This window comes from Sus scrofa, chromosome 1, assembly GCF_054392235.1.
Source record: "Sus scrofa isolate SSC_HxYL_T2T_F1_AM1 chromosome 1, Sscrofa_HxYL_maternal_Yorkshire_Landrace_v2.0, whole genome shotgun sequence".
Lineage (NCBI taxonomy): Eukaryota > Metazoa > Chordata > Mammalia > Artiodactyla > Suidae > Sus > Sus scrofa.
The window spans coordinates 51,569,660-51,596,038 of NC_139383.1; positions in this window are offsets into that span (position 1 = coordinate 51,569,660).

Here is a 26,379-nt window from a genome sequence, read left to right on the forward strand (position 1 = left end):
ATGTAAAATATAATGTCAAAAACAGTAAACTGGTGCATAGTAGAAACGCAGGGTTGTTAAAATACTTTTGAACTTAGGAGATCAGCAATTTAAGATAATAATAATACATATAATCTATGCACAGTATGGGAAATATATTAAATAACTATGTAATATCTTTATATGGTGACAGATGTTAACTAGACCTATCCTGGTGATCATTTGGAAATGTATAGAAATACCTATACACTATGTAGCATACCAGAGACTAACAAAGTGCTACAGGTCAGTCATACCTCAAAAAGAAACAAACAAACAAACACACAAACTCGTAGAAAAGAGATCAGATTTGTGATCACCAGAGGAGGTGCAAGTTGGGGAGGAGGAATTGGATGGAGGCATTAAAATTACAAACTTCCACTTATAATATAAATAATTACCAGGGATATAAGGTACAATGTGATAAATATATAACACTGCAGTATGTTACATATGAAAGTTATTAAGAGAGTAAATCCTAAGAGTTCTCATGACAAAGCAAAGAGAGTTTTTTCTTTTGCATCTATGCAAGATGATGGATGTTCTTAGTGATAATCATTTCATGATGTACGTAAATCATCATGCTGTACACATTGAACTTATACTGCACCATACGTCAATTACATCGCAGTAAAATTTCAAGGAAAAAAATGGGGATATCAATCTTCATTGAGAACTGTGGTGATGAGCAAAATAGGGAAGTGGATCTCAAGGAATTTTGTGATGTAAACATGAGGTTAATGTTTGTAAGACTTAATAGTAATAGTAGTAATTAAATAGTGAATACTTTCTGAATGCTTCTGCTCTAAAAACTTCATGCATATTATTTTAATTAATCATCATAGTTACTCTATGGGTTATGTACTATTATTTTTCCCGTTTTCAGATGACAAATATGATGCATGCAAAGATTAAGTAACTTGCACAATGTTGTACAGCCAGTAAATAAAGTTAAGATTTAAACACAGATGATAGGGCTCTAAAACCAGTTCTCTATTTTACCTAAGTCTCCAAGACTCGATAAAGCGCCACAGTGACAAACAATACAAAAAGTATACATTCATCCCTTTGGTAGAAAACTCAGCTTTCTGCACTGCCCCAAAGAGCTGGGATAACCTTAATAACCTAATAAGGATTTGGTGTATGAGAAAATCTCTACTTTAGGGAAATCTGATGTGGCCAAAGTTTTGCCACTTTTTTCTTGAAGAGATTGCCTTCATTTATGTTCATTCTGTTTCCACATTTCAGTTAAGTGGGGGACTCATTATCCTCAGAGAAGTACCCAGAGGCTTTAGTGAGCTCTCCTGGGTGTATTCCTGGATTAAAGAGGTGCTGGGCCAACAAACTGAATCTTTTGATCTTTTGTAAAGAGAATAGCTCTATAATTGTCAACTCTCTTTATTAAGAAATTCAGTTTCTGTCAAACCTATGCCAAAGCAAACACTGATTTTTCTGAATTCAATGGTTTTCTTGTTTTCCTTGTTAATACTCTGATGTAAACATAAAGATTTTCTCAAAATAACTGAAAAATTCCATTGTTCAAAATGTTTCTATTATAATTGTGCAGATTTTCATTTATTTATTTATTTATCCCATATTTGGTCACCCCATGGCATCTGGAGTTCCTGGGCCAGGGATCAGATCAGGGTCATAGTCGTGGCCTACCCCACAACTGTGGAAACACCGGACCCTTTAATCCACTGTACTAGGCCGAGGATCGAATCTGAGTCCCGGTGTTACAGAGATGCTGCCAATCTCATGGCACCACAGCTTTATATAATTGAAAGGGGTTTTGTTTTTTTGTTTGTTTTTTATTTGCCTTTTTGTCTTCTTAGGGCCTCCACCATGGCATGTGGGGGTTCTCAGGCTAGTGGTCCAGTCGGAGCTACAGCTGCCAGCCTACACCACAGCCACGGCAACACAATCTGAGCCGCATCTGCGACCTACACCACAGCTTATGGCAACGCTGGATCTTTAACCCACTGAGCAAGGCCAGGGATCAAACCCGCAACCTCATGGTTCCTAGTTGGATTCATTTCCTCTGCACCATGACAGAAACTCCTATAATTGAAAGTTTTTAGGGATGAGTCATGTTTTTTTCCTTTTACTTAGATGTATTTTAGTTTTAAAAAATTAACATGGATTTCATATGAATAGTACTTATTTTTATTTTAATTTTTATTATTAAAAATTTGTTTTTGGCGTTCCTTTGAGGTGCAGCAGGTTAAGGATCTGGCATTGTCACTGTAGTGGCTCAGGTCACTGGTGTGGTGTGGGTTCAACCCCTGGCCTGGGAAATTCCACATGCCGTGGACATAGCCAAAAAAAATTTTATTGACGTATAGTTGATTTACAATGTTATGTTAGTTTCAGGTTTACAGCAAAGTGATTTAGTCATATATATATATACACACATATATGTATATATACATGTTATATGGTTATACATATATATGTATATTTTTACATTCTCTTCCATTATAGGTTATTATAAGATATTGAGTATACTTCCCTGTGTTATACCAGTAGTCCCTTATAGGTTATCTATTTTATATAGAGTAGTACATGTATTTTAATAATTAGTTCTATTTAAAATTAAAGGATCTAAACACTTTATGTGATTTTCACTGTCCATGAACAGATAGTACAAAAACAAGAAGAAACAGCCATAATATTGTTATTGTGTTAAGAGCCAACAGTCATCAGTCATGAAGGATTTACTGTGCTCTAGGCACTGTTTTAAGTGCTTTATGTGTATAATTCATTTAATATTCAGAACTCTACAATACTGGCCTCAAAGAGCTTACTGGCTTTCCCTTCAGCTTATAGTCTCCTGTTTTGACATAGTAATAGAGATTTTCACATATGGCATCCTTTGAAACTAGATATGCCCACTCACTAGATTCTGGTCAATGGGATGTGAGAGGAAGGGACGTGGGGGAATTTCTGGATCACAGTTTTAAAGGAAATGAAAGCATATTCCTCTTTGTCTTACTCCTCTCCTGCTGCTGGAGTGTGGACATCACTGCGGGAGGCAGGCAGCCATCAGCATCCCTGGGTGGAGGCCACAGTTCGAAAAGAGCTAAAGAGCCAACAGGGGAGCCCAATTCTGCAGCTCACGGAGCCCTCTTAGCAACCCCGCACTCCTCCACCAGGGAGAAGCAACAGCCCATTTCATTTAGGTGGCTGTTATCTTTGCTTTAACTGTTATTCAGCCAAACCACTATCCTAACTAATGTAGTTGATATCCCACTTTAAATTTGGGTCAGCTGACAATATCAATAAAACAAACAACACGATCAAAAATGGACAGAGGACCTAAATAGATATTCCTCCAAAGACAGATGGGTGGTCAATAGACACATGGCAAAATGCTCAACATCTCTAATTATTAGAGAAAAGCAAATCAAAACTACAGTGAGGTACCACCTCACACCAGTCAGAATGGCCATCATTAAGATGTCTGCAAATAATAAAAGCTGGAGAGAGTGTGGAGAAAAAGGAACACTCCTACACTGTTGTTGGGAATGTAAATATATGTACCATGAAGAATAGTATGGAGGATCCTTAAAAACACTAAAACCAGAGCTACCATATGATCCAGCAATCCCACCCCTGGGCATATACCTGGAAAGGATGAAAACTCTAATACATGCACCCCAGTGTTCACAGCAGCACTATTTACAACATTCAAGCTAAGGAAGCAACCTAAATGTCCATCAACAGGGGAATGGATAAAGAAAATGTGGTACAGCTGAGTAGTATTCCATTGTGTATATATACCACATCTTCCAAATCCAATCATCTGTCGATGGACATTTGGGTTGTTTCCACGTCCTGGCTATTGTGAATAGTGCTGCAATGAACATGCGGGTGCATGTGTCTCTTTTAAGTAGAGCTTTGTCCGGATAGATGCCCAAGAGTGGGATTGCAGGGTCGTATGGAAGTTCTATGTATAGATTTCTAAGGTATCTCCAAACTGTTCTCCATAGTGGCTGTACCAGTTTACATTCCCACCAGCAGTGCAGGAGGGTTCCCTTTTCTCCACAGCCCCTCCAGCACTTGTTATTTGTGGATTTATTAATGATGGCCATTCTGACTGGTGTGAGGTGGTATCTCATGGTAGTTCTGATTTGCATTTCTCTTATAATCAGCGATGTTGAGCATTTTTTCATGTGTTTGTTGGCCATCTGCTATTTCTTTTCCTTCAAAATGGATTCTTAGAATCAATGACATCGTTTCACTTTTAACATTAAAATTCATTTAGGTTTCTTATGAATATACATGTAAGGATAACCTGACCCCCTTACTGTACAGTGGGAAAATAAAAAAAAAATGTGGTACACATATACAATGGAACATATATACAACTTGGCCATAAAAAAGAATGAAATAATGCCTTTTGCAGCCACATGGATGGACCTAGAGCACATCATACTAAGTGAAGTAAGTCAGACAGAGAAAAACAAATACCATAAAATATCACTTATTTGTGGAACCTAAAAAAAATGATACAAATGAATTTAAATACAAAACAGAAATAGATCCACAGACTTGGAGAAACAAACTTAGGTCACCAAGGGAGAAAGGGGTGGGAAGGGGTAATTAGGAGTTTGAGATTAACACATACACACTACTATCTAGAACAGAAATAATCAACAAGGATCTATTGTATAGCACAGGGACCTATACTCTCAATATTTTATAATAACCTACAATGGAAAGAATATGAAGATGAATATGTATATACAAATATATATATACATATATGTATATTTATGTATAACTGAATCACTTTTCTGTATGCTTGAAACTAACTACACTTCCATTTAAAAAGTGCTGAATAGGAGTTTCTGCCGTGGCTCAGTGGAAACAAATCTGACTAGCATCCATGAGAACGCAGGTTTCATCCCTGTCCTCACTCGGTGGGTTAAGGATCCGGTGTTGCCATGACTTGTAGTATAGGTCACAGAAGCAGCTCAGATCTGACGTTGATATGGCTGTGGTGTAGGCCAGCGGCTACAACTCCAATTTGACCCCTAGCCTGGGAACCTCCACATACTGTGGGTGCAGCCCTAAAAAAGTAAGTGCTGAATAATGAGTCTAGTAGAAGATACTGATACTAGACCACGTGAACAAGGAAAACAATTGCAGTTGACTGCAAAACTGAATTTTGAACTTGTTGGCAGCAAGAGCATGAAACAAACAAACAAACAAGTGTAGTGTTTTACGTAGTGCTCACTGTTAATAAATGGAAGCCAATGGTTTGCCAAGAAAAAATAAATGTGGTGACTGGACACACACAGAGTCTATGTTAGTGACAGAGTCAGGGTTTGAACCTCATCTTCCCTCTTAACCACAGCCCTCTACTGCCTCTGAGAAAGGGTCACGTGTATTTGTATTTAAATTTCACATGTATGATTTTCTGTCATTTGTAGTTTGGGGTTGGAGGTCAAGGAGTTTTTCTTTGCTCCTTTGCATTGTGGAACAGGTAAGGGGTGGGATTCAAATCAATCTGGTTGTGGCTCTATTCAAACAGAGAGGGACAGGTAGGCTGATCACAGAAACCAGGGGAAGTGGGGCACAAGGGGTGGTAGGCAAAAGATTAGGATTGGAAGGTGATGAAATGGAGAGAAAAACGTGTTAAAGAGGTTTGAGTCCTGCACAGCTGGCATGGAGAGCAAATACATGTGGTGAAGAGAAACAACATAAAATGATGATTTCATACCTGCGACTCCTCTGGCCCGATGTCAAAGGCCAAGGTTGGTCCTATGAGCTCCAAGGTCCGTGAGACAATGAAGATGATCTTCTCTGAGGCCTAAAAGAGAACATGAGGCTCCTCAAACTTGAGTTTCAGTGCTACCCTCTCCTCAGAGATCAACTCAGACATCTTCTTGGTTGTCCAGACATGACCAGCTACATCTCATAGGGCAGCACCTAAAGCTACTGTTCTACTCTCCTGGTTATCCTGGCTACTCCTTCAATCAGCTTTTTGACTGGTCTTGGGATTAGTGAAGTCTAATATCTAAAATTAGAAGATTCTGAAATCATCTCAAATTGACCCCCTGCTTTCCATATATGTTGGCCTAAATCCACCTCAGAACAGAAATGTTTCCTCCTACCACCTAAGTTTTAAGCAGGTTTCTTCCCTTCTCTGGATTTTATTTTCCCTAAGTGTGAACAGAAGTCTTGGGCTGAGTGTGGAACTCTTCTACAGGAATTGCCTTCAATAGTTTGCTCTTTTTGATAGCTTCCCAGAACTCTGAAAAAGAAGTCACAGGCTATGCATTTTCTTGACTATTTCCTTAACTCTTAACTGCCCCAGTTACCTAGATAACTGTAAATTTTATGCATTTCTACCATTTTCTAAGAAACCATGAAAGAGGAAATGTCTTATTAAGAAAGGTGACTTTGATTTGTTTACACCCTGACCAAGGCAAAAAAGACAATTTCATCTTTAGGAAAGTGGACTTGTTCCAGGGAGAGCAGTTCGAAAATGCATCTAGGCTCCACATCTCTGCCATCCAGACGAGCCTTCTCATGGAAAGAAATTCCTAGCTTCTAACCTCAAGAACATTACTCCAGGAGAGGCGTAGTCCTGACCTTCCCTAACAAAGAATGCAACACAACTCTGAATATGCCTGATGCAAATCACCATCCAATTGAGTGCTTTACGCTCAGCAAATTGCTTTCACGGTGTAAGGCCCCCTTTCCGATGTGGGTGAGACACATGAATAAAATATAATCCCTGTTCAGAAGGGGTCCATAATCCAGGACAGAAAATAGACACATGCATAAATAATTCTCACTCAAGACAGGCCCTGATAAGTGATTTATTTGAGGTACAAAGGAAATGGGAGGAGAACAGTGGGGCGGGGGAGATTGCTTCCTGGAGGATCGGAAATGAAGGTTTCTTAGAGAAAGTGAGAGGTTATTTAGGTATATTGCTAATGGCAAATGTAATGTTTACCTGCTTTACATAGATGATTCTTTTACACCTTTCAATTCTCACAGTAGCCCAATGAGGAAGTAGAATATGAACAAAAAGCTGAAACATTCAGGGAATTTATTGGGTTAGAGATACATGGAGAAACCATGTAGAGTTGCCTGTGTGAGAAGCATCTGGATCTTTGATCACTGACAGTAGCTGGAGAGTGTGCCCAATAGCTTTGGATTCAGGCTCCTAAAGTGGATTTTATGCATGTTTCACAGTCTAATAGACTTATAGAAGTCTGATCATCCCTAACGTGTCTTTCAGATTTGGAAAAAATCCTTCTCAGGATTTTTACATAATAGGGTAACCAACACATAGAAAAGTAGAGACTTCAGGGAGTTCCCATCGTGGCTCAGTGGTAACGAACTCAACTGGTATCCATGAGGATGTGGGTTCAATCCCTGGCCTTGCTCAGTGGGTTAAGGGTCTGGCATTGCCATGAGCTGTGGTGTAGGTTGCAAACCCAGTTTGGATCCTGCCGGCTGTGGCTGTGGTATAGGCCGGCAGCTACATCTCTGATTCGATCCCTTGGCTGGAAACTTCCATATGCCACCAGTGAGGCCCTAAAAAAAAAAAAAAAAAAAAAAAAAAGATAAAAATCCAGCGCTGGAAATAGCTCTGGGGAAGAAGCAAATGCAGTGTATCTCAAACTGTGTCCCTATTCCAGAGGATTTTAACAAGTGTAAAATATTTTGAAAAAATTTTACATGCAAATATACTTAGGAAATGAGCTAAAAGAAGTTTAAACACATTTTACCTTTTCTCTAACACTTTTTACCTCTCTCAGATTTTTATATATGCATTGAGAATCTCCAAAGTGGGATGAGAACATTTATTTTTCTCATAAATATTACTTTACTCCTGAAAATTTTTCTTAACAAACATTTCATGGGGCTAGTGTTTTACAACATACCCTTAAGGAAAAGTTGATTTAAGTTTATTTACATGATATATGTATTCATGTTTTTAGTTTCAGGCTGTTCCTTTATTGTTGACTCAATTTTTCATAATAACTGGGTAATTATAGCAGAAATCCACCAAATGCTTATAATTGGGTATTAAGTATAATTATAATAATTAAAAAAAAACTAAGTCTAAGGAAAAAGGTAAAGGGAATTATTCCATATGATCAGCAATAGTCTTTTAGCATAGCATATGTATGTTATTTTTTCCTTTATTTTATTCCTAAATGCTATTTAAGGCTATGTCTTTAATAGAAATAGAAAAAAAAATTAAAAGAAAGAAATTATAAAAATTAAGAGGAAGAGTGATACAAGAGAGCCAAACCAAGGAAGTGAGCATGAAATTTTTGAAGATGTTTTTCTTATGTAGGTTTCTTTCATTTCATTTTTTATGACTGAATATATTGCAGTTCTTACTTTGATCCTCAAGACTGAATATTGTGGTTATTAGCAGTCATTTTCTGGTGGTGGAAAGGGCCTGGGATTTGGAGATTTAAAGAATTTAGGTTTTAAGTTTTGCTCCTCTGTTTAAAAAAAAAAAAAAAAAGGAGCTTTGGTAAGATGAGCTATGCACAGGGCACTGTGTCTCCCTTCTAGTTTTTCAGACTGTTCTATGATCTTAATAAACCATTTAACCTGAGCCTTGGGTTGCTCCTCTGTGGAACAGTCTGCTCTTTCATAAACTAATTATGTAAAAATCACCCTGATAAAGAAAAACATTGATGTTTTATGATTTTTGTACAAATACATTATTTTTATGAAAATAATCCATATCCATTGTAGATAACTTAGAAAACAAAAAGAATGGACCATAGAACCATAAACATCATCCATGACAGTCTATCTAACAATATTGCACTTTGTTGAATCTGCTTATCTGTAGAAAGATGAGAGAGGGAATCCATCTGTACCTGGCCAGGTGAAGAGGCACTTAATACTTTGAATGGATAAGAAAGGATAGTTTCCTTATTCTCTACCTCAAACTTCTCTTGTTTGTAACTTATGCCAAATCCAGTCCATGCCTAACAAACAGGACTTCAAGGATTTTCTATCCTTCATTTGTTTCCAGAGCCTGGCTACTGTTTCCCCAGCTGGTCCCTCACCCAACTAGTGAGGTTTCTGTTGCAGCCTTCCATGGCTCCAGTGTACATTTGCCGAAGGATCGAATTTCACACATGGACAGGCCCATGGAATCTTTCCATGCTCCTCCAGTTTCCAAGAGAGGAATCTCAGGCATCCAGAAGGTGAGAAGAGGCCAAAGTTCCTGAGGTGGTTCTTACTAGAGACCTAACTGACTTAGAAACTCCTATAGCCCCTGTTCCAGAACATAACATTTAGAGCTTATTTATACAGCCCATCTTGAGAGATTCCTATCCATGTGTAGAGTTTTGAACTTGAGGAAGAGTTTAATCTATACCCCTACCTCAATGTATGAGGCATGATTTCGCAAATCCAGGGGTTGATTTAGATTTTGTAGTTGTGCCTCTCGGCTGTCACTGCTGAGAAATGCCCTCGAAGGGCTGTCTTCCAGCTGCAACTGTGGCATTTACTGACTTATGTTTTCCTCTCAGAATACTCTGGCTTGCTTTGTTTACATTCTGTCTTTTCTTTCTTTTTATGGCTGATCTATAACCGGCTATCAATTACATTTTTTTTTTTTCTGTCTTTCTAGGGCTGCACCTGAGGCATATGGAGGTTCCCAGGCTAAGGGTCTAATCAAAGCTACAGCTGCCGGCCTACGCCACAGCCACAGCAATGCCAGATCCTTAACCCACTGAATGAGGTCAGGGATCAAACCCACAACCTCATGGTTCCTAGTTGGATGGGTTAACCACTGAGCCATGACAGGAACTCCTCAATTACTATTATTTCTTTAATTTCTCTGATTCTCCTTCTTGTGTTACTTATGGAAAAGTTCATTCATGATAGTAACACCTACTTTCAGAGCTACCGTGAAGATTAAGTTAAAGAATAAAAAACACTGGGAAAAAGGCTGGACTCCTCATAAATGCTTAAAACTGTTAGGTTACTTTATTGCATTCAGAGGTATTTAGATCTGGACCCTGGATTAATGGATGAGGCAGAAGGAAGAGAGAGCCTAGGGCTCGCTCAGTGGCCAATGGTGAAGAAAGTAGAACACACTCTTCTTTCAAGTTCTTCGGGCATTCTCTTCTCCTGTGTCCACTGTCTGCTCCCAGCCCACCTTCTAGGCTTTGACATGCGTCTTAGTTCAAGCTGCTACAACAAAAATGCCATAGTCAAGGCAGCTTAAGCAACAAACATTTGATTCTCACAGTAATAGAGGCTGGGGGGTGTGGGGAGTGGTGCTGGAGGTGCCAGCATGGTCAGGTTCTGGTGAATCTAATCCCTGGTAAATAGATGGCCACCTTCTTGCTATAACCTTACATGCCCAAGGGGGTAAGGGAGCTCTGCGGGTCTCTTTATATATATTTTTTTCTATTTTAAGTGATTTTTATTTTTATTTTAAATGTTTTTATTTTTTCAATTATAGCTGGTTTCTTTTTTTTAATTTTAAATGATTTTTATTTTTTCCATTATATGTGGGGTCTCTTTAATATGGGCACTGATCATGGGGGCTCCAGTCTCATGATCTCATCCCATCCCAAAGGCCCCACTTCCTCATATCATCGCACTGAAGGATAGATTCAACATAAGAACTTTGAGGGGACACAAATATTCATTCCCTTGCATGCTCATTTAACCTGTGACATGAGGGATGGATCAAATGGAATTAGGGTCAGTGTTTCTTCTATTCCTTAACTGAGGACTGGGAGACATTCAGGGGACATGCACCCTGAAGAGGCAGGACCATCCTTAAAGGTAAATTCAATGGCAAGATCCTTGGGCTTTTTTGGTTCTCCCACCAGCCTGACTGGTCATGGAAATCTGTATCTCTAGTCTTTATCACTTCAGCTTGAGGCTCTGACACTTCAGGTCCCTAGGAGGATGGATACTTTCAAGTTGTCCTGTCAATATCCACTTATTTCCTTACCAGTACTGACTGCACATCTCTTACGAGAAAGTTTGGGTGCTGGAGTCCAGAGATGCAGAGATGACCAGAGCAGATGGAGTGGTCCCCTTTACAGACATCACAGGCATAATTCCTGTCACTGATCAGCATTTGTTGCATAGATTTTGCAGCAGTTTGGGCACAGAGAACCTAGTAGCTGGATTTTCCTAAGTAGGGAAAGCCACAGCAGGTGAGTAGAGTGAAATAATGGTACCCAAAAGGACTTTCTGGCCATTTTTCTGAGGTTCACTGGTTTTTCACAACAGGCTGCTTTGACTCCAGGTGGGGTCTGAGTCACATTTGCCTTCTGCCACTTCCCTCAAGTGTCCTGATGATACCAAAATATATCTTACACGTTTAAGAGGCGAAGCTCAGTCTTCATCTGTGGCCAGAGGAAAGGGATAACATCCCTCTTGGCAAAGGCTGCTTCTTGCTCTTAAAGCTACATGTATTTCTGTGCAGTTTTGAAATACTATCAAAATTGTTTATTTGACATGAGCCAATGGGGGAGATGAGAAAGAATATGTTTCTACTATGAGTTTTAAAATGTTTAAACAATATTTAGATGTCAAATATCCTTGTCTGCCAAATTCTTGTTTCAGTTAACTCATTTTACTAAAATTGAAGGTTATACTAAAGACGCAAAGCAGAGTACTTCCTAACCCATAGTGTTAGAGTTTTGTATTAGTGGCCAAGACTAAGTCTCTAGAAAAATCTAACAGGAAGATGGCCTATGGGATATGAATATTACTTCTTCAACACAGCAGGCTGCTGAGTGTTTCATATCCAGTGATTACACAATCTGTTATAACATAAGCACATATCAATTTTAAGCTCAAAAGGATTTTCCAAGTGGGCCATGTATAAAAGCTCTTTACAAATGAAATTTAAAAATCTCAATGTCGTTAATTGTGTCATATTTAAGCTGAGGGGAACTATAAAAGAGATTGATTCGGGTAAATAATTTAACCTTTTTTTTCCATATATATATATATTTTTTTTTTTTTTTTCTGAAACAAAAGGCAAAAACATATAGGTATCTGTGGCTTAGGTACCTGATTAATCCAGGATAGGTAGCACTTATGCTGGTGATTATATTTTTGTAGAAATGGTTGAGAATTCAAACATTTTTTCTGTTAAAATTATGGTTTTCCTTTCATGGAAAACAATCCAGCACACACTGAATTTGATTGTCTGTAGGCAAGATTTTAATTAGTGCTATTGTAGAACAGAGTCAAATTCCCGGCAGGACCTGGCAAAAAGAGCTGGGCTTTTTTATTACACATTAATAAATTTACTTGGATGTCATTTATAACACTTCGCAAGAGTCATAGGAATTATGCAGATTATTTGGACCCAGGACTACTGCTGATTTTCAAAGAAAGGAGAGAAAGGCTTTGACCTAAGTCCTGGAACATTTCTGTGGCAGCTATTTTGAATTCCAGGGATTCTTTTGCAAAAAGTACAGGGCTTTCAGAAAGAATCTTCATCCCTCCCCCCACCATCCTGCAGCATCTATTAACTAACAGAATCTCGGAGTAATGTTAAATAATTTATAATTTTCAGCCACATTTAATTAATTTTCCACCTCATTACTGTTTACAAATGCTATCTCCTATCGAATAACGACTCTGCTTGTTTGTTTGCTGGAAATACCATTATAGCCAGAATAAAGGCTGCAAATTTGCAAATATAGAGCTGTTTAAACAACCCTCCAAATTGTGGAGGGGCTTAATTTATTCTATGGCATCTTATTGTACTAATTAAGAATTTTCATAAACCTTTGTTTTTTGGTCTTTTTAAGGACACACCCACGGCTTTGGAAGTTCCCAGGCTAGGAGTGGAATCAGAGCTACAGCTATTAGCCTATGCCACAGCCATAGCAATGCAGGACCAATCCACCACAGCTCACAGCAATGGCAGATCCTTAAGGCACTGAGTGAGGCCAGGGAGCCAACCCATGTCTTCATGGATACTGGCTGGGCTTTTTACTGCTGAGCTATGCGGGGAACTCCCAAGGATTTTCATAAACATTTAATTCGGAGGTTTTAACCTGGGGTCTATAGACTACAGGTCAATCCTTATACTGCATAGAGGCTGTGAATCTGCTAATATTGTATGCAGAATTTCAAGTAGGTGTGCATATATACTTTTTACTGGATACAGACTTTCTCACTTTTTGAGATCCCCAAAGGTATAAAAATTCAAACAAAATTTAAGAATAATGGATGCTAATTTTTTTTTTTTTTTTGTCTTTTTGTCTTTTGTTGTTGTTGTTGTTGTTGCTATTTCTTGGGCCGCTCCCGCAGCATATGGAGGTTCCCAGGCTAGGGGTTGAATCGGAGCTGTAGCCACCGGCCTACGCCAGAGGCACAGCAACGCAGGATCCGAGCCGCGTCTGCAACCTACACCACAGCTCCCGGCAACGCCGGATTGTTAACCCACTGAGCAAGGGCAGGGACCGAACCCGCAACCTCATGGTTCCTAGTCGGACTCGTTAACCACTGCGCCACGACGGGAACTCCTAAATTTTAAATAAAAATAAATCAATAGATAATTTACAAAAGTTGCCATAGAATGAATTTTCTCTCAAATGATAATTTAAGGATGTTGGAGACCATCAAATAAGTACGTTTATTAAGTGTTTATTACAAAGAAAGAATGCTCTGCACTTTATTGGTATAAAGTACACATTCTAGTATAAGGCATGGGCTTCGTGTCATTGAAAAATTACAGCTATTTGTAAAATTGATAGTGTGAAAAAAATAGGACCAATCTGCTGTTTCACAGGGAATTGAATATTTTGGCTATCAGTTTTGGTTTATCTTATATAATTCAATAAACATGGATAAGCACATTTCCAGCAATTTAATGTAATGTTTCTCTCTTACTTTTGTTTAGCACGTCATAGTTTCCAATTACTTTCATATCTGCTATCTTGCTTGATCTTCACAATTATCTTTCGATGCATTTGTGGCAGGAATTACAGTGCTGTCAACAGAGGCAAGTAATGTGAAATTATTGACCTCATCTCACCTGAGCCAGGCTTGGATGTCAGTCCTTTAACTTCTAAAATTGTTTTTATTTATTGCAACATGTTGCTTCTCTATATGGAACAGTAACCAGTATTATTACTTCACAAATACCTTAATAATTCAAGCACTCCCAGGAGTACACATTGGTAATTCCTATGACCATTATCACTATACAGTTCAAAATAAAACCACTCATGATTTGAGCCTTCTGATAACTTGGTGATTAACACTGTCACGAGATTAGTTTCTAATCCTAAAAGTGGTTGTAAAACAAAATTCATTTTCCATCATGTGGCAAATGTCAGTCATTTTTAGTCACATCAATAAAATTACTAACTTCCTTACCTAGTCCCTAACTTACCTATTCTAACACTTAGCCATGTTTGATTGATAGGTCACATATAACAAGAAAGGATATTAATTTCTGCAAAACAGCAGCATAAAATGAAGGTTTATGGAATAGAGATGTGGGAAATTAGTTCAGGAGATTTACAGATGCTTGTTTTGTATTAAAAATTTATACGTTTAGTTTGAAATTATTGACCAAGTAGCTAAATTGCCAGGCACACTGATGGGCTCTATGGATACAATGCTGAATATCATGAATTTTGTCCCTCAAGGAACTTATATGGAATGGAGACTTAGGATTCTCAGACTTGGATTGGGTCAATCCATTTTTTTCCATACACAATACTTGTGTGGTGCACATGCGTCATGCAGTGGAGGCCAGGGCATCTAGAGACCGACATTGAGCTCTTTCCTCCTGTTGACGTCAGGTTATGGATGGAAACTACAGAAAGTCCACACGTGGTTTTTCTCATTGTCAGTTTTTTGCAAAGACAAAAGCCTTCCCTTTTGGGCACAGCAAGTTCTCTGTTTCTACAAAACGTCTTCCAGAAGAAATTTTATGAGATTTGAGAGAGGGTAAAGAGGGGCATTTAAAACTTGGTGAGCAGCCATTAAAGACAGCTAAAGTTTTCTTCCAGTTTAAAGATTCATTGAATTTGCACACTCAGTGCTGCCTTATGTTTCTTCTGAGATGACTTAGAATGTTCTATCTATCTACATTATATGATTGTGATAATCTCTAAAGAGTTTGACAAATACATAGTGGTAAAAAATTGCTAAAGATGAGTAATTTTTCATGCAAATTTTTGCTAGCTTATAGTTTTGTTTTCTAAAAAAGAAAAGCAATAGTTTATATACTTCTCCAAACTCAAAAAAGCCCAGATTGGCTATTTCTTTATAAATGTTTTAATGAAAAAATCATTAATATAAAGATATTACATTTACTTTTTTGTTTTTGCTTTCATTAAGTTTTAGTGAAGTATAGTTAATTTACAAGGCTGTGATAATTTCTTCTATACAACAAGGGACCTAGTCATACATATACATGTATACTTTTGTTATTAGTTTGTTTAAGGCAATATGGAAGGAATATGAAATTAGATATCCATATGGTCTTTTTAAAAACACCCTTATTATAATTTATATACAATAAAAACCCTCAGTTATAATTAAATGATTTTTAGTAAATTTTAAAGAGTTGTGCATCCATAAGCCAAATCTAGTTTTAGAACCTTTCACCACTCAAAAAGACCCCTTAAATCTATTTGCAACCACTACTTATTCCAAACTTCAGGCCCAGGGAACCACTGATTTGTTTACTGTTGTTAAATTTATTCTTAGTAGAAATTTCAGATAAATGGAATCCTACAATCTAGCCTTGAGAGCATGGCTAGAGGATCACTTGTTTTACAACATGTATTAGTATCTCATTCTTTTTATTGCTGAATAATAATCTATGATATGGATATTCACACTTTTTAAATGATTTTTATTTTTTCAATTATAGTTGGTTTACAGTGTTCTGTTAATTTCCACTGCACATCAAAGTAACCCAGTCACACATATATATAAATTCTTTTTCTCATATTGTCCTCCATCATGTTCCATCATAAGTGACTAGATATATTTCCCTGTGCTATACAGCAGGATCTCATTGCTTATCCACTCCAAATGCCATAATTTGCATCTATTAACCCCCAGACTCCCAGTTCATCCCACTCCCTCCCCCCACCTTGACAACCCCAAGCCTGTTCTATAAGTCCATGAGTTTCTTTTCTGTGGAAAGGTTCATTTGTGCCATCTATTAGATTCCAGATATAAGTGATATCATATGGTATTTGTCTTTCTCTTGCTGACCTACTTCACTTAGTATGAGAGTATCTAGTTCCATCCATGTCACTGCAAATGGCATTATTTTGTTCTTTTTATGGCTGAGTAGTATTCCATTGTGTATATATACCACATCTTAATCCATTCATCTGTCAATGGACATTTAGGTTGTTTCCATGACTTGGTTATTGTGCGGATATTTACAATTTGTCAAACATCCATTATTTGATGGGCAGTTAGATTGTTTTCAGTCTTTGAATATTATGAATAATGGGGGTAAATATTTACGTGCAAGTCTTTTTGAGGACTTTTCTCTCAGGTAGGTAGATATCTAAGAATATGCAGTAGCTTAAGAACCCATCCTACTGTTTTTCAAAGAGGCTGTACCTTACACATCCCCACAAGAGATACATGAGGGTCCTAGCTTTTCCACATCCTTACTAACACTTGGCCTTGTCTATCTTTTTGGCCATATCATTCCTAGTTAATTTATACTTGCACTAATTGTGGTTTTAATTTTCCTTCTCTTAGTGACAAATGGTATTGACTATCTTTTCAATATCTATTAGCCATTTGTATCTTTTCTTTGGCAAAATACTTATTCAAATCTTTTGCCCATTTTTTAATCTTGTTTATGTTCTTATTTTGAGCTGAAGAACTTTATATATTCTGAATACAAATTCTTTTTTTCTTTTTTGCCATACCTGTGACATATGGAAGTTCCCAGGACAAGGACTGACTGCACGCTGCAATTGTGACCTGGGCCACAGCTGAGGCAATGCTGGATCTTTAACCTGCTGTTCCACAGGGAACTACCCTGAATACAAATTCTGTGTCTGATATATGATTTAATAATATTTTCTTCCAAGCTGTGGCTTGTACTTTAAATTTTTTTTGATGGGACCATTTGATGAGCTGGGATTTTTAGTTTTGATGAAGTCCAATTTATTACTTTTTCTTTTAGGAATTGTGCTTCTCTAATTACTCTCTGCCCAACTTCAGGTATCAATGGTTTCTTATCTTTTATTTTAAATTATTTTGTAGTTTTAGGTTTTACATTTAGGTCTGTGCTCCATTTTGAGTTAATTTTTGCATAAAACCTGAAGAAGAATTTTTCTTTTTCTTTTCTTTTCTTTTTTTTTTTTTCTTTTTAGGATGGCACCCACAGCATATGGAGGTTCCTAGGCTAGGGATCGAACTGGAGCTACAGCTGCCAGCCTACACCACAGCCACAACAAGGTGGGATCCTAGCCAAGTCTGTGACCTATACCACAGCTCATGGCAACACTGGATCTCCTCAATCCACTGTACAAAACCAGAGATTGAACCCACATCCTCATGGATACTTGTTGGATCCATTTCCACTGTGCCACAATAGGAACTCCTTCTTTTTCTTTTTGTTAACATACAAAAATCCAGTCATTTCAGCACTACTTGTTAAAAAAAAATCTAAATATAACTTATTTTTATATATTTATGTTGAATTCTGCAATTTAGGTAAATTTACTTATTAGTTTTAATAGCTTTTTTTGAGATTTCATCAGATTTTCTGCATTGAGCATGTCTATGAATAAAGAAATTTTAATTCTCCTTTTCCAGTGTGGATGCCTTATATTTCTTGGTCTTTCCTTATTGCACTAGCTAAAACCTCCAGTTAAGTGTTGAATAAGAAGTTCCCTTACTATGACACAGTGGTTTAAAGATCTGACTGCAGAGGCTTGGGTTCCTGAGGAGGTGCAGGTCAATCCCAGGCCTGGCACAGTGGGTTAAAGGACCCAGAATTGCCATAGTTACGGTGTAGGTCGCAGCAGAGGCTGGAATTCAATCTTTGGTCTGGGAATTTCTCTACATTGCAGGTGAGGCCATAAAAAAAATAAGTTGAATAAAAGTGGTGAAATCAGAGATCCCTCATTTGTTCTTAACCTAAGGAAAAAAGCACTTACTCTCTCACCATTAAATATGGTATTGGCCACAGGCTTTTCATTGATAGTTCCCTTCTAGCCAAATTTTAGAGAGATTTAAAAAAAAAATCAGGAATGACTGTACTTTTGTCAAATGCCTTATCTGCATCTACTGAGATGATTATTGTGGCTGTTTTTCTTCCAGATTTGTTAATATGGCAAATGATATTGATCAGTTTTCAAATAGTTAACCAACTTTGCACTACTCAGTCATGATGTATCATGCTTTTTAGACATTGTCATATTCACTTTGCTAAAATTTTGATTGAGAACTTTTACCTGTGGTTATGAAGGATACTGGTCCATAATTACTTTTTCTCATAATTGTTTTGTTTTGGTAGCAGGATATAGTATGAGTTGGGAAATAGTCTCTCCTCTTCAATTTTCCAGAAAAACATGGGGTTGAATAGATGTTATTTCTTCTTCAAAATTGGCAATATACACTGGTAAGCCATTTGGGCCTGGAGTTTTCATTGTGGGAAGGTTTTGAACTACTAGTTCAATTGCTTGAAAAAATAAATCGTTATTCATATTATCTTTTACTTCTTGATTGAATATTTGGACTTTGTATCATTCAAAGAATTCATCAGTTTCATCTAAGTTGTAGATTTTGTTGGCACAAAGTTCTTTGAGTTATTCATATATTGAGTTCATATGGTATCCTTGTAAAATCTTTAGAGTATATAGTTACTACTCTTTTATTGATCTTGATATTAGTAATTGTGTCTATTGTCTTTTTTTTTCTCATGAATCTGGCTAGAGGCTTATTAATTTTACTGATTTTCTCAGATGCCTAGTTTTTGGTTTCATTGATCTCTACTGCTTTTCTTTGTTCTACTTAATTTTTTGCTATAAATTTATTATCACCTTTATTATGCTTAACTTGAGGTACTTATGCTAGTTTCTTAAGAAAGACTCTGATGATAATTTTTTTTTTACCTTTTGCAGATCTGAAGAGGGCTTTATTTTGTCTTACTGCTGAATTCTGAGCATAGAATTCTAGGTTATCAGTTACATTTTATTGTCTTGTATTCTAAAGATGTTGCTCTACTGTCTTCTCTCTTGCATTGTTTCTGATGAGAAGTTGATGTCATCCTCACATTTATTACACAGTAGTTTATGTCTATTCTCTGGTTGCTTTTGAGATTTCCTTTAATCACTGACTTTGAGCAATTTGATTATGATGTGAGCCTTGGTGCAGTTTTCTTTAATATCTTGTGCTTGGAGTTTATTGATCTTCTTGGATAAGTGGGCTTATAGTTTTCAACAAATGGGGGAACATTTTAGACATTATTTCTTTAAATACTTTTTCTTTTCTCTCTGCTTTCCTTTCTTTCAGGGATTTTGGTTGGAATTGCCCCATATGTGCTATTACTGTGATCATTTTTTTAGAAATTATTTTTTCTATTTAATTTTGATTAGTTTCTATTTATATGTCTCCAAATTCACTAATCTTTTCTTCTACAATGTTCAGTCTGTCATTAATCCCAATCAGATGCATTATTTATCTCACACATTATATTTTTCTTCTCAAGAAGTTTGATTTGGGTCTTTTAAAAATATTTTCCGTGTCTCTTTTTAACCTTTTCATATCTGGAATACAGCTCTAAGGACTGTTTTCATGCTCTTGTCTGACAATTTTAAAATTTATATCAGTTTGGATCTGTTTTGATTGATTGGTATTTTTTTTTTCCTCCTCAAAAATCCTATTTTCTTGTTTCTTTCCATGACTAGTGTGTTTTTTATTGGTTTTTAAGCATTGTGAGTTTTATTTTATGGGTGACTAGATGTTTTTGTATTCCTATAAGTATTGTCTTGGTTTATTCTGTGACTCAATTAAGTTACTTGTGAATAGTTTGATCCTCTCAGCCTTGCTTTTTGGATTTGTTATGTGGGACAGAGTATGTTTAGTCCAAGGCTAGTCATTTACCACTGAAGTAACCAAGACCTGTCTGAGTGCTTTACACAAGGCCCTGTGAGTTATGAGAATTTCCAGTCTGGCTACCAAGAGTAAACACAATTTTTGGTCTGATGTGAGCCTCATGTACTCTTTCCTTTAATCCTTTTGGGTAATTATTAATCAACACTAAAGTAATTTCCTCACATTCATGCACCGAACTGTATTCAACTGAATACTTTTAGGGGCCCTTTGCAAATATCTAGAATTCCTTGTGTATCTCCCTGCTTTTCAGTATTTTCTCCCAAGAACTAACTGCTTTGGTCTCACCAACTTAGAAAGTCACTGTCTATAATTGGTTTCTGCTTCCTGTCTACCACATGACCTGGAATCTCTTCTAAGGCAGTAAACTGGGTAACATAAGTTCATTTCTTTTACTTTCTCTTTCAATGATTACTGTATTTTGTTGCCTGAGGTCTTATATTTTGAAAAACATTTTGTATATTTTGCTTTTATTTTGCTTAGAAGATAAATTTGGTCCCTGATACCCTAACTTCACAAAACATAGGTCCCTCACCATCTTCTTTTGTAATAAATCTTTTCTAATTTTTCAATAGACAACATAAGGACGTATAATTTGCTCCCTATACATTTTCTTGCTAAATATACAATTTTCCAAGAATCTGTTGAGGAGTTTTCTTGATCAGTTTTCTAACAGTGGTGAAACAACTTTTCTTTAACCCCTAATGATATTTTTAAGAACATATGGATTTATAGATGGGACATTCATTTTATAACATAGTTTTAATTTAGTCCTGGCAGCTTTCTTTCACTATTTTTTTTCCTTTATGACTCAATTACAATGCCAGCAAAGAAACCCCATTCCTCTGACAAAGATGCTTCTGAAGAAATGTTTTGGGGGCTGGCTGTCCAAAACATGGCTTCTTCCAGCTGCAACTTAAAGTGTTAAGCTGGGAGTTCTCTTATGGCACAGCTGGTTAAGGATCTGGCATTGTCATGGCAGCTGGCCTGGGAACTTCTACTTGCCTTGGGTGCAACCAAAAAAAAAAGTGTTAAATTAAAGAGAGAGTCTAGTTCGTTTGATTTCTGATCTCAATGATAACACATGCTCCTGAAGCAGTTTGGAAAGTCAAGGTCAGCTGCAGTTAATCATCTTAGGATTTGAACTTCAAAAAAACAGAAATAGAAGATTTTTATGGAGAGCCCTTATATCCTTTTGCTTCCTTTCCAGGACTTACAAGAGCATTTTTTTTTCAATCTCAGAGCAGAATGAAATCATTATTCAGGCTTATCCTAAAGGGATAAGAATCTAGCTAAATACCCATTTAAAAATATTTCCTTTTCTTATGATGTACATTCCTCAATGGATTTTGGGAGGATTATTGAGCTCCTGTTTTTGTTTTTCATTTTCCCCCCATTTTTTTTTTTTTGTAAAATAGTCCAGGCTCCTTAGAGGAAAGTAATTCAATAAAATGCTTGTCTAAAGTGAGAGGTTTAAAGACATCTGTTTAAGATGGCAAAGCAAGGGAAAAAGAGAGAAAATGACTTAAACATCTAGGCTTCTACACCCAAGCATGCTCACTCATTCTGTAGATGAAAACTTAATGGCAAATCCATTAGGCCAGCAGGAAAGGCTCTGGTCTCTGAGCCAGGCTGCCTGAATTCAAATTCTGGTTCTTCCCCTTACTGGCTGAGCCATCTTCATCAAGTTACATAACTTCACTGTATCTCTGTTTCCCCAAATATAAGTAGAATAGTGATACTGCCCTTTTCAGAGGTTTGAAATGAAGCTAAGTAAAGTTAATATATAAAGCACTTAGAATTTTCCCTGGTACATATAAAATACTGTATATGAAGCATCCCACAAAAATACATTTACTGGGAAATACAACCATTTTCTGACCCAAGATTACCTGAAGTCAGGAACTGTTATTTTGGGCAATTGTTGTGAAGGTTGCGTTCAAGTGGGAAAAATAATTGAAATATCTATGAAAGTGCTTGCATAGGGAAGTATCTTGTCTTCTACTACAATAAATTAACAGAATATTTTTCATAAAAATGTATTGAGGGCTTCCTGGATATTAAGCATAATGGAAGGTTCTAGAAATGTAAAGATGAATAAGGGCTAAGTTTCACTTAAGGAGCACTGCAGTTAGCAGGCCAATAAATGGATCATTTTAAAGCAATGTGGGGATGCAGTAGCAAGAATGTTTCTAAGGAGAATCAGATGAAAGTTCCTAATCCGGGAGTGTGTGAGGGGGTGGGAAATTAGGTCAAAGAAAACCTACTGGTGTTGGTGAGTGTAAGGCAATCAAGCTGTGAGGACAGGAAGGGCATTCCTGGCAGGGAGAGAAAAATGTGATTGAGGGAACAAAGAAAGTCATGCTCTCAGCTTTGCTGGAGCTTGAAATGGAGCAGAAGCTCTGTGATTTTTGAGAATATTGCCTTTTTGCTAACTCTCCCCGCCCCCCAATGAACTCTCAAGATAGGGCAATACTGTATTTCAAGAGCTAGGAAGTAAGGAAGGGATAGTGGTTGCCAGGGTAGAGGCTGAGTCCTGTAAGTTAGCTATATCCTAATGGGGTGCTCAAGGTTCTGGGACTACACCCCAGCTCTGAAATTCAGAACGCAATTCCATCACCTCTCCCACAGGTGACCTGAGACTCAGTGGACACATAATAACCAGACTCATAAGCAGCTGGTTTTCAAGCAGATATTGTATTATAAATACACACCCAACTCAAAAGTCTTGCACAACAGCTCACAGTGCTTCCAATCCTCACCTTGCTGGTCAAATCTATTTAGGAAATCAAATTAGAGATCGGAATCACAACTGAACAAATGTCATAGACATTTTTGGGGGACATTTCCAACAACTTAAGACTAGCAGATTTCCCACTCTTTTTTTTTTCAATCTGCAAATAATCTACCATGTTTGCATATATACATATCTTATATATACATAATCTGACATAGATCATCCCTGGAGGGTGATAAGAGGCATCCTTTTCTGGAAGCAACTGAATAAAATCTGATAAGTCACTGCTTCATGGCTTCCTGGTTGTAGAATCTGTGCAAAATTATGGACTTCTTTTAACAGATCCTTATTTCAGCTGGTTGTATTACCTTATGAGTGACCTGGCCATAGCTTTCTGTAACACTAGATCTGTAATCATGTATATTGTATTAAAGAAACGTGAGGATCTTCTTGATTTGATGTGGGGGGTTCTTGTTTTTTTCACAAAAATAGGGTAGAGCCATTCGCATTGTAAGTTACCCCTGTGATGCTGATATGATCCATAGTTTGTTGTTTTTTTTAGCTTTAAAAGGATAACTTTTCTCTTCATTTTATCTCTTAATTCAGGGTGGTTTTTTGTTTGCTTGTTTTATTTTGTTTGTTTTTGTTTTTTGGTAGTTGACACTGCCTACTAACTATAGCCTTTATTTACTTTTTAAATTCATTTATTTATCTTTTATTTTTTTATTTTTTGGCTGCACTTATGGCATGTGGAAGTTCCTAGGCCAGGGATAAACCCTGCACTACAGCAGCAACCTGAGCCAGCTCCTAAACCCACTGAACTACAAGGGAACTCCTAACTATAGCCTTTAAATATACTTATAGTACCAGACAATAAAGGGACTGCTTAATATGTATCTCTGATGAATGGAGAGTAGGAGAGTATTAGGATTAAAGCTGAATGATAAAAACAAACATGCTAGGAAAAAATCACTACATCTCATCTGCAAACTTCGGCAGCAGAACAGAAACCCTGAATGCACTATATTTTAGTTTTGATCCTTTCTTCTTGGTATTGTTACCCAGGCCAGATTAACACCTTGACCTCCTTAACTCCTCTAAGCCATCTCTTGCCATATAAGCCCACTGACTACTTTACTGCCTTTTGAATATTGTCTTACTTTAATAATAAGTCAATAATGACTTGCTGTGCCCAACAGTGTGGAATCCACCATATGGAACAAAGAATTACCTGTAAAAAAACATAGTTGGGAAGACAAGTTAAAATGCATGAAAAAAGATCACATGTTTTTCATTAAAAATCAACATATATATGTTGTTTTACTAGAGGGATAGAATCATTCATGAGTTATAACAGAGATTTAGAGCAGTTAAATGGTTTAATTTTTCAGGGGGGACTTGTGATGAATTTTAAAGTACTGATACATTAATCAAGGGGTGACACAAAGGACATTTTAGAAAAGGAAAATTTAGAAAAAGTGGAGATGGGAATGTGGGTTTTGTGTGTGTGCCCGTGTTGTTGAAGAGTGGGTTATAATAGGAGGTAGTCTTGTAGAGGAGGGCGGGTTCCTATCTTGAAATTCAAGTAAACATATTTGAATATGTAAACATAGCTCTTAAACGTACTTCCAGTGCTAAGTGTCCTACGTAAATTATCCAAAGACCTGTGAAGTAGGTACCATTATTGTCACCCCCATTTGACAGGTGAGGAAGTGGAGCCTGAGTCCCTGAGGGTCACACAGCCAGTGAACGCTGGAGTCAGGGTGGAGGCCTAAGAAGCTTGATTAAGAGTCTAGGCTGCTTCGACAAGACAGTTAAGCCACATGCCAGGGGCTTCCTTATAAGAAACAGGAATTCTGACTTGCTGGCTTTCGGTGGCAGAAGACAATTATACCTCTCCTGGTGACATGATGAAAGCAGTATCTAAGGAGAAAAAGCATCACAGGTACACAGAGGGATTTGGGATGAGCTCATGGAATGAGTGGGAGGAGGGGAATGAAAGCGAGGGCAAGTTATCAGTAAAAAATATACCATTGCCTTATGTCTCTGCATTTTTTTTTAGCTCCGCTATCTTTTAGGTACAGTGAAAAGTTCAAAAGCATAGACTGCCCTCATCCCAGAGCCACTCACTTCCCCTATGAGCTCACTCTGATTTAGTGGAAGCATCCTGAATGGGCCCCAATTGTGGGCATGTTAAGAGGTTTGGGTAATTTGGCCAGCTGGGAGGAGATTATTTTGTGAACCAGGAAAGCAAATGAATAATACCCTGGATATTTGGAATGGGTGTAATTTGTGGCTTACATATGCCTCGTACTCACCTGAAGGCTCATTTGTCCTGACTGTAACTTGGGCTATGCCATTGCTTTTGTGAACTCACACCGAGACCATGATCATGCTTCCTGTCTGCTAACTATGGCAGTAGGATCTGACATCAGATACTCTGTTTTCTTTTTCCACTTACACTTTGGCTCTTAATGAAATCCCACTACACCAATGGTCATTTTGAATCATTCACACTTTTAATTCTTCTCAAAGATTCCAATGTGTTTTGACACCAGTAGTTCCATAAATCAATGAAATTAGTCTAAAGAGAAATAATTTTTTTATTGTAGCAGACAGAAGTGGTTTAACAACGTTCACGTTAATCCAATATAGGAAAGCATATTTTTGTTAAAAAAGGAAAAAGAATAAAAATACATATAACCCTTCTGTTAAGGTGATACCCTTTCCAAAATTTTCTCTAACAAGAACAACAACAAAATCAGCATGCTTTTGTTGTATGTGTAGCCAAAGCTTAAAACTCAACGATTAGTATTATCGCCAAGAGTAATTAAGTTATTCAGATTTTGACCATATGGAATATAGTTATAACTGCTTTAATGTTCTTTTTTCTACAAATTCTATCATTTGTGCCATTTGGCATCTGTTTTTTAAACTTTTTTAGTGATTTTTTTTCCGTTATTGTTGACTTACGGTAGTTTGTCAATTTCTACTGTATAGCAAAGGGACCCAGTCATACATATATATATTCTCTTTCTTGTGTCTGTTTCTACTGATTTTTTCTTCACTATGGGTCATAAGAAACAAACCTGTGAACACGGAGAACAGACTTGTGGTTGCCAAGGGGGAGGGAGTGGGATGGATAGGGAGTTTGGGATTAGCAGATGCAAACTATTGCATTCGGAGTGGATAAGCAATGAGATCCTGCTGTATAGCACAAGGAACTATATCTAATCACTTGTGATGGAACATGATGGAGGATAATATGAGAAAAGAATGTGGGTATATATTTATAACTGAGTCACTTTGTTATAGAGAAGAAATTGACAGAACTTAGTAAATCAAAAATAATAAAACATTTTTTAAATAATAAAATAAAATATGTTGCTTTTAAAAAATGTTTCCCACTTCTTTGCATATCTTTAATTTTTGGGTGGATGCTACAAATGCATATTTTATTGTTGAGTGCTGGTATTTTTTTTTTTTTTTTTGTCTCTTTGATATTCTTGAGCTTTACTCTCAGT